Source organism: Benincasa hispida, chromosome 1 (genome assembly GCF_027475165.1).
Source record: "Benincasa hispida cultivar pf3 chromosome 1, pf3_genome.v1.1, whole genome shotgun sequence".
NCBI lineage: Eukaryota > Viridiplantae > Streptophyta > Magnoliopsida > Cucurbitales > Cucurbitaceae > Benincasa > Benincasa hispida.
In genome coordinates, this window is record NC_143478.1 from 38146513 (window position 1) to 38157341 (window position 10829).

The window sequence follows — 10829 nt, forward strand, 5'->3', positions numbered from 1 at the left end:
AAGAGTGTGTGTTCCGGTCAGTAACGGTGCATTTCTGATCGGATTTTCTTTTTGGGCTGTTTTATCCTGGGGATGACATGACAACATTCTGACTTGCTTGCACACTTGGGCAGAGCCGTGAAACGTCTTAAAAAGATGAGCTCCGCGACTCAGGTTATAACAAGTTTTTCTTTTGCAGGTTCCATTCTTTGCCTGACTGCCATTTCTTGACCATTTGCTGCTGTTCTGTTGTCGTCTGAGGGTCTTGCTGTTTACAACAATTTTAAAACATTCTCTACCATATCACTAATGACCCTCACTAGAAACAATGACATTATGACATCCGACCTCAACCATCCATTTCGGTTCGAAGGAGCGAACTTCAAACGGTGGAAGTAAAAGATGCTATTCTTTCTTACCGTCAAGAAAGTTACCGACACATGTACTAGAGATAAGCCGATCGTCCCTTTAGAAGAACCAACTGAACAACAGATAAAAGAAGCTGCTGATTGGGAGGAGAAAGATTTTCTATATAAAAACTTTATATTAAATGGTTTGACTGATGATCTGTATGATTACTACAGCACAATGAAGACAATAAAGGAGGTATGAGACGCATTGTAAAAGAAGTATGACACTGAGGAGGTCGGGTCGAAGAAATATGCTGTCAGCCGTTATCTCAAGTTCTAGATGATGGATGACAAATCTGTGGAGACCCAGTCCCATGAATTGCAGAAGATAACCCATGAGATAATTACTGGAGGTATGCCTCTAGACGAACAATTCCAAGTTGCTGTTATTATTAATAAACTGCCCCCTTGTGGAAGGATTTTAAGAACACTTTGTGACATAAGACCAAAGAGTTTTCCTTGGAGAGTCTTATCACCCGACTAAGGATTGAGAAGGAAGCCCGAAAGCAAGACCAGAGGGAGGAGATGAATGCCGTACCTGGGAGAATCGCCTCTGTCATGGTAAAACCTGACAAAAAATCAAAGGGGACAAAGAGGAAAGGTCAGAACCGTGGCGCCAACAACCAGAACCAACAGAAAAAATAGAAACCCCCTTCAGGAGAAATGATACAGTTCCTTTGCTTTAATTGTAATAAACCTGGACACATGGCTAGGAACTGTAGGAACATGCATCGTAGTGATGGACAGGCGAACTCGACAGAAGAACCGTTAGTTGCCATGATCACAGAAGTAAATATGATTGATGGTTGTGAAGGGTGGTGGATAGAAACTGGCACTACGTGTCACGATCGTACTTCTCCAACCGTGCGACACCATGATTCACACGTGATCATAGTCAGCCTTAAGGGATGGTAAGTCCCAATTCACTTTTTGCTTGACTCTTTGAAGCTTCGTCGGAACTTAGGCGAGGTTATTCCATCCTCAACCAAACTAAACTCGTGCAGAACAAAACTTCATTCGGCCATACACGTTGTCCGTACGTGTATTTTCCCTCATGTGCGACTCTAGCTGACTTTTCTCTACTCTAGGCCAAGTTCCAAGGCTCGACCTTGCCTCTATATCAGGCTAAGGTAATCACAACACAACATTGCATTTCTTTTCGTCATCTTGGTTCCCAAAAACATGTCCACACACTTGTACATCGCTTCAGAACTTCACGGGATGAGTTTTGACCCTTTGTTGGGCCAAAATAGGCTTATAACCTTGTACCGGTGCTTATCGGGTGATTCAGACACTTATTGGGGCTTTTCGAGACATAACAATGCCTACTAGGCTTTACTGGCCTACTTCGACGCCTACTGGGCTTCTACCGGCCTAATGGTTGCCTATCGTGCTCTATCGGGTCATTACATTGCTTACTGGGACAACTTGAGCAAGTATCGGGCCAACCGAGAACTATTGAGTCCCACTGAGCAAGTATCAGGCTTGAGCAAGTATCGGGCCAACTTGAGCAAGTATCGGGCCAATCGAGAACTATTGAGTCCCACTGATGCTTTAAGATGCTATCTTGAGCATCAGGATGTCATCAACTTTCTCTCTCCTGATTGGGCACACTTATTGAGAACCATCATCAATCGACCCATGGGCAACAATCCAACTCGAGACTTCTTGGACATCCATCCATTCGGGCATAATCGAGACTTAGGCCCTTCCATGCCCTTGTTGAATCAAAACGACATACTGGATGCTACATCGAACCTCTGGCCCACGGGAAGGGGCGCAATGCCGGCACACCCATGTCGTCCGACACTATCCATGAGATCCCATTCTCAATGGAAGAAGCCCAAGACAATTGTCTTGTAACGCTCGCCTACGCCATGACACATGCATGTGCCATGGGGTAGCTCGCTTAGGCCACAGGGCCTAGGGATGGTAGAGAGCTGACACCATGCCTTCCCCTATAGTGCATTCTGAACATTTTCCTCTTTTCTACCCATGCATATCAAATGCGGCGAACTGTCACTCACTAACGTTAGAGCGCTCGTCTAAACTCCGATTGACATGAAATTTGATGTACTTGCATATCTTATCAATATGCATGTAACTCTAGAGCCGCTCGTCCAAACTCGCGACGGAACCCCACTTTTCGAGGTCACGGCCCGGGACCCCATCTGGCCCCCACGGAGCTTGTCACTAACACCACCAATCATATGGTTGCTTGTCTTTCTGCTTAATGTTCAACATGGCATGCTTGCCCACTTATGTTGGTATGTTGGATGATGCATCGTCCTCCTTGGTCGTATCACGACACTTCTCTTGGCCCTCTGTCTTTGCCAGGTGTGTCGACACTCATGTGTCGCCACTGCACTGTCTGCACAAGTGGGGTCATAATCTATTATCTCAAAGTTAGATTGTGACACTACGCACCATGTCTGTCACAATCTTAGCCTCTTTAAAACTTATACTAAAACTAAGGATAAGAATATTCTGTTGGGGGATCACCACTCCACGAAAGTTACTAGAATTGACGAAGTGGAACTGAAGTGTAACTCGGGGAAGACCTTTACGTTGAAGGACGTACTGCACACTCCGGAAATAAGAAAGAACTTAGTCTCGGGCTATCTCCTCAACAAAGTCAGGTTTACTCAAACCATAAGGGCAAACTTATATACCCTTACCGAAAATAATGTATTCGTAGGAAAAGGATATGCAACTGAGGGAATGTTCAAATTAAATTTCGACCATAATAAAATGAAATCTTCTATGTATATGCTGTGTTCTATGAATGTTTGGCATGCTAGACTCTGTCATATGAATAAGAATCTAATTAATAACATGATTAGGCTAGAACTGATACCTAAGTTATCCACGAATGAATTTGATAAATGCGAGTATTATAGTCAGGCCAAAATTACTAAAACTCCGCATAAATCTGTACATAGGATTTTTGTGCCTCTAGATTTAATTCATTCTGATTTATGTGAATTTGATGGCATCTTGACTAGGAACAGTAAAAAATATTTCGTTACTTTTATTGATGACTGCTCTGATTTTACTTTTGTGTATTTGCTGAAAAACAAAAGTGATGCTTTTGATGCCTTCAAATTATTTGTTTTTGAAGTAGAGAATCAGTTTAATAGAAAGATTAAAAGAATTCGTAGTGATAGGGGAACTACTCGGACAGCTTTAATGAGTTCTTTAACTCACATGGAATAATACACGAAAAGATCGCATCTTATTCTTCTGAAATGAACGGAAAAACCGAAAGGAAAAATAGAACTTTACTTGAGCTAGTAGTTGCTATTTTACTTAGTTTAGGAGCCACGTCTTATTGATGGGGTAAAATCATCCTTACCGTGTGTTATGTCCTAAATAGAATTCCAAAGTCTAAAAACACAACTCCACCTTAGGAAATTCTCAAGAATAAGAAATCAAACTTGTCTTATTTTAGAACATGGGGTTGTATAGCCTTTGTAAGGATTCCAGACCCAAAAAGGAGAAAGCTAGCTAGCCTATGAGTGTGTCTTTATAGGTTATTCCTTAAATAGTAAAGGCTATAGGTTCTATGATCTAGTAAACCAAGTGATAATTGAATCAAATGATGCCAACTTCTTTGAGGATAGATTTCCTTTTAAATCAAGGAATAGTGAGGGCTCGGGATCCAGTGGTTTAACCTCAGTTAGAAATCCTACCTCTATAGAGGAAACTGACCCATAACTTAGAAGAAGCAAAAGAACTAGAACCGTCAAGGATTTCGGGGATGACTTCCAGACCTATAATGTAGAAGAAGATCCTAAAGATCTAAAAGCTGCCTTGTCCTCAGTAGATGCCAACCTATGGCAAGAAGCCATAAATGATGAGATGGACTCACTTGAGTCAAATAGGACTTGGCGCATAGTAGATCTACCCCTAGGTGGCAAGGCAATAGGGTGCAAATGGATCTTAAGGAAGAAACTTAGACTTGATGGAATTGTTGACAAGTTTAAAGCCAAGTTAGTGGCAAAAGCTTTACACAAAGAGAAAACGTAGACTTCTTTGACACCTTCTCCTTTGTCACTAGAATTACCTTAGTCCGTGTCCTATTTTCTCTCACTGCCCTTTATAACCTCGTAGTACATCAGATGAATATAAAGATCGCCTTCTTAAATAGTGAACTTGAAAAAGAGATTTATATGGAACAACCTAAGGATTTTGTAGTCCATGGTCAAGAAAATAAGGTGTGTAAATTAGACAAATCTCTCTATGGACTGAAACAAGCTCCTAAGCAATGACACGAAAAATTTGATAACCTAATCCTATCTAAAGGTTTTAAGGTTAATGAAAGTGACAAATGCATTTACTATAAGTTTGAAAATAATCTTTGCACTATCCTATGTCTATATGTAGATGATTTGTTGATCTTTGGGTCGAACTTGCACGCCATCAATGATGTGAAATCAATATTGAGTGCAAACTTTGACATGAAAGATTTAGGAGAAGCTAGTGTAATCTTAGGCATAAAAGTGACTATGTCTGAAAAGGGAATTTTTTTGGATCAATCTCACTATGTAGAAAAGATTCTAAAGAAATATAACTACTTTGAATGTAAACCAGCCTGTACTCCTTATGACCCTAGTGTTAAGTTGTTCAAGAACACTGGTAACAGTGTTAATCAATCTGAGTATGCGAGCATCATAGGCAATCTTACATACGTTGCTGACTGTATCAGGCCTGACATAGCTTATGCTGTAGGATTACATTGCAGGTTTACAAGCAGACCTAGTAAAAAGCATTGGAATGCTATAGAAAGCGTTATGAGGTACTTGAAGAAAACCCAAAACCCAAGATTACATTACTAGAAGTTTCCTGCTGTCCTGGAAGGGTTCAACGAAGCTGATTGAAACTCTCTTTCGGACGATTCAAAGGCTACAAATGGCTACATCTTTAATGTAGCAGGCGGAGCTGTCTCTTAGAAGTCTAAGAAACATACTATTTTAGCCTATTCTACAATGGAGTTAGAATGATAGCAATAGCAATAGCTAATGAAGAAGTAGACTGGCTTAGAAGTCTGCTATTAGAGATTCTCTTATGGGAAAAGCCGGTACCAGCCATAATGATCCATTGTGATAGTTCTACAGTAATCGCAAAAGTTTAGAACCATTACTACAATAGAAAGAGACGAAAAATACGTCATAAGCACAGTACCATTAGACAGTTTCTCACTACTAGTGCAGTTAGAGTGGATCATTTACAGACTGATGAAAATTTGGCAGATCCTTTGATGAAAGGACTGACCAGAGAGAAGGTTTTCAGAACCTTAGAAAGGATGAGACTCATGCCTATAGAAAGATGAATCACTGTGAGGAAAACTCAACCTGTAGACTAGAGATCCCAAGAAACAGGTTCAACGGGTAATAATTGATCACAAGTGATATATAGTGAATCATGCTAAACCAAACACAGAGTTCCATTCCTATGACTTAGAGTCTGAGCATGATATCTTGAAGCGTAAGAAAGGTTGAACTCAATTCTTAATGAGATCTACACTTGATGACAAGTGGGGTACCTAGCTACATGAGTACTCTTGATAGACTCACCTATGTGAATGTGGAAGTAGGGATCGTTTCCTATGGAGTTTTTTTAGACAAACTCTCTAGAGAGTTCATTAAACTGGGATACACATGCTAGACCTTAAAGCACGGACTTTCGAACTACACCTTAATAACACTCTGTGTGAGATTTTTTTTAGAGATAGAATTCAAAACCAAGGGTTACTCTATTATATTCTACACTACGTAAAGGTTCAAGTCGTAAGATACCCTTGCTTACGCACAGTGTTGTATATGTTGGGGTAGATGTCTTAAATCTCATAGGGTCTTATAGTTTGTAAACACTTGTATGAACAAACACTTCGTGATTTATAATATATGATATTTTATTCACTTCAGTTTATGAAATATTTTATATTTTTGTTGCATTAACCACAAACCAATAAACTAAGATCCATGATTATTGTTGTAACTTAAACATGTATGTGGAGACATATAACTGGATCGTGTTTTAAGTGATAACCTAAATGGTATGTAGTATATGGATAAAGGAGGGATACCTTATATTGGTGACACTACAAGTATGGTCCGCTTTGTAGATGTTACAAATATTGTAAAGTGCTATAAATGATCTGATCCTGATCATTCATGTATTAGACATGCGAGCGGGGATATTCTATACAAAGGAGTTTGTATAAGACTGGACCATGAAATGTTTATTCTCGTTATATAACGCTGTTCATAAATGAGACTTTCATTTCACTAAGATGACCAGAGGTAACATGACCTTAATTTTGAGTGAGTTGTGAACTCCTGCCTATGAGGGAAATCCTTTGATTTGCATGGGTGAGAGTGGCCAGATCGCCGACTCAACAAGCCTACCATTTTGGGGATTCGTTTGATTGGGAAGTTGGGAAATCAACTACACAAGATGAAATTCACTCCTTCCTCGAAGCAGGGGTAAGTAGATAAATTGCTCCTTTAAGAGCTGATTTCGAGGCTTGAACAATGTGGCACAACACCCCTCTCTTGGCCCGAGAGGGGTTTAGTCATAATAGGACTATGATATATTGTCCATTAGAGGAATCAATGATACTTAAAGAGTTAGATATAACTAGAGGGATAAAACGGTAATTTGGCCCAATTGTACTCACGAGCTATTTGTGAAGGGTCATCGTATTGTTGATTGGTTATATCCAATGGACATAAAAATATATCTGTAATACGAATAGTGCAGTTGTAGGTCTTTAATGGAGTGCCCGATAGTTAACGGATGGTGGATATTGTGATTAAAGAGTTTAGTCAGTTATTCACATACTGTTGGAGCTTCAAGTTACAGGTTTATAAGGTTCTCTTGGTAGCTCAATGGATGCAAGTTGAGAATCAGTTTTTGGGTTAGTTTGAAATGTTCAAATTAACAAGAGGGAATTTAATTATATATGATAAAATTAAATTAATTCAATTATATATGATATAATTGATATATTGTATTTGATACATTATTTGATTGGAGGAATTAATATAAATATGATTTATATTAAATGTCATAAAAAGAGAAAATAACTATAGTTTATGTATTGTGTATGATGCAATATTAAAACTATAAGTTATAAATAAAATATGATAAGTTAGTTATTGTATTTATTTATAATTTATTAATTATAAGATAATTAAGTTTCTTTTTCTCCAATAACCACCCACTGGGTGGTTAGACGATTTTATGGCTAAGTGGGATAAAAAAGAAAAATGGTTTTTCTATTCATTCTATGAAAAGACAACAAGTTAACAGATAACTAATAGAGAGACTAAATGATAGGATCAAGTTGTACTATACGTTAGTACTCGTTTTTAAACCACAACTCCTGGATTCTCACACCGAGAATACCAAGGTAATCTTTTGGTGGTGTCTAGTTTGAGTTCAAGTTGTATGTTGCGTTCTTGATTGATCGTGGATTTTCTTGAAGAAGTGTTCTTCAAAGGTATTGTCACTCTATCATTTGTATATAATTCAAAGCATGTTGTAATTTATTGATTAATGCATAATCTATTCAATATGATTATAAATGAGTTCTTTCACAATTGGAACGATCCACTTCTGCTTATAGGGTTTTTATAATAAGAGTTCCTTCAGTATAGATTGAAACTACTTGATGATAACGGGTAGAAATGCACGTTATTACAATGCAAAGATATAAAATAATGTTGGAATGCGACGGTAAAAATATACAAAATCGTGTCCAAAAGTATTAAGTTGAGAATATTGCGATTGCATGTGCCCATCGCATTAAAGCAGCTGATTTACTTATTTTGTGCAGGAAAGTGCGTTGACGCAAAGCAAATTGCGATCCAAGGAATTTGACGTCCGAGTGTAGTGAAAGATTGCGACCGAAAAGTCATGTGATCGTATGCACTTGCAAATATTTGCTCAAGAAGGTGGCCGCATAAAGACGACGCATCAAGGTGAAAGTATAATAAATCATGATGGGTCGGAAAGCTGATGACGATCGAATTTAAATTTACTTGACAAGCCATTAACAACACACTGTAGCTAGTACATTCAACTTTTCGATGACCATTAATCGATGCATCAGACAGAAGAATTTATGACCACCCATCATTGTAATCATTTGAGAGAAAAGCTTCTTCAGCTTGAGCTCTATAAATACCAAAGGCCACCATTGTTAAAGGAGTTCGGAAATAGTTCTAGTTCGAATTCTACACAGTTCGCCATAGACATAGAAGATAGAATATGCAAGTAGTGATCCGTTAGTCTGTAGTTGTTCATATACTTAGAGGTAGAGGCGAGCGAAGAGAAGAAGACGCCGAGAGATCACTCTTCGATAGCTCGAAAGACTGTTGGGAGGCACTGCAAACAGAGAGAGGGCCGACACTTTCAAAAGCAAGAACATTCTTTTGGGCAGAGTAGAGTAAAAGACAGTGTAAAAGCCTCAGGAAGCAAGACATTGCTACAGGGTTTCTTATCTCTACTTTCCATTGTTGTTTTGTATTCTGACTTTATTTATAAAATGGAATTTGCATCTCAACTTCTGTTCAATCTCTTCACATGTCGCATGAGTAGCTAAATTTTTGAATGGGTTGAGAAGCACTTAGCTAGCATGACTTAAGATCTTCATTTTATGCGATCATCTTGTCTTATGTATGCGTCCTTCACCCTTTAGAGATACTTGAGAGAGTAATCTAAAGAAAGAACCTAGACTTGAGAGAGTCAGGTTAGAATCTAGGCTTGAGAGAGTCAGATTAGAACTGCATAAGCATGAGATGGAGACTTAGAGATAAGTTCTGTTTGCTGTCATGCATCACATGCACCCTAGAAATGGGATATGATAGTATGCGGTCACCTTGTGTATGTGTGTATCATTCATCATCGCATAAACAAGAACAGAGGCTTAGACATAAGTTCTATCGAGATTATCGTATACGTCGCATGCGTCCTAGAAATAGGAACTATGACATTCGCATTGAGAGATGACATGCTGTGTGTGTGTGTGTAGCATGATCGCATAACTTGAATAGAAAGTTAGCTAAACCCCTTTTCAACCCATTCCCCACATACTCATTGTAACTTTCACTGTCATCAACTCTTTACTCAATTCTGCCGCATAGGATCTATACTTAAAACAATACATCAACCACTTATTTGTATTTGTCACCACAAAGGAATCAAAATTTACCAACGCATAATATCTCAGTAGTCCCTGTGTTCGACCCTGGACTTACCAGGAAACCTAGTAAGATTTGTACTTGGGTTTTACTAAGAAATCTTGCATGTGCAACGCATAATTCACCACCGCAACTTCTTACCATTATTTCATCACTTTCACAACGCATCAAGTTTTTTGGCACTGTTGTCGGGGACTACGAAAGTACATTTTGCGCTAACAGTAACTTTTTGATTTTCTTTACAGCTTTCAACCTTTGTGCACTACCTCTCCTTTGTTAAGGGAAGAAGTGGGTGTCATATGAGTGAAGGACAAGCTCCTGAGCCCAACTACGACCCAGAGATTGAAAGAACTTTCCGAAGAAGAAGAAGAAATAACCACCTACAACAGCAAAAGAGAAATCCTAACATGGCGAAGCAACTGAAAGACAGAGTACCAAATGCAAATAATATCATGGAAACCCCATTCTTCTGGCAAACGACCGCAATAGACCCATCCAGGACTATGCGTCGCCCAACCTCTATGATTTCTCACCAGGAATCATGAGGCGTTGGCGGATCAAGGTTTGAGATGAAACCGGTTATGCTGCAGATGATTCAAACGGTCGGACAGTTTGGTGGAAGGCGTGGCAAGGATCCGCACACCCATCTCTGGAGTTTTATTAAAATCTGCAATACTTTTGTATTCCCAAACATCTCAGCTGAGGTGGTTCGACTAACGTTATTCCCATTTTCACTATGCGACCAAGCGAGGAAGTGGGTCTATTCTCTCGAACCATGGGAGATAACGTCTTGGGAACAAATAATGGGGAAGTTCATGAAGAAGTATTTTCCCTTGACAGAGAATGCAAGGAGGAAGTTAATTAGAAAATTTGAACAAGATATTGACGAATCACTCAGTGATGCTTGGGCGAGGTTTAAAAGATTGGTGCGAGATTGTCCACACAATGGCTTACCCGACTGTCTCCAAATGGAAATCTTTTTCCACAGTTTGAACCCTGCATCGCAGATGGCTGTCAATGCGGCAGTAACTGGAGGCCTACTTGACAAAACCTATGATGAGGCTAAAAGTATTCTTGATCGCATTTCGAAGAATCACGAAGACTAGAGGGAAAACGATCAACGACTTAGAATTAAAGAAGGTGACGCAAGTAATAGGGCCATCGCATCCCTACAAAATCAAATGAATGCGATGATAAATCTAATACAAGGCATCACAATCAATATCCCGGG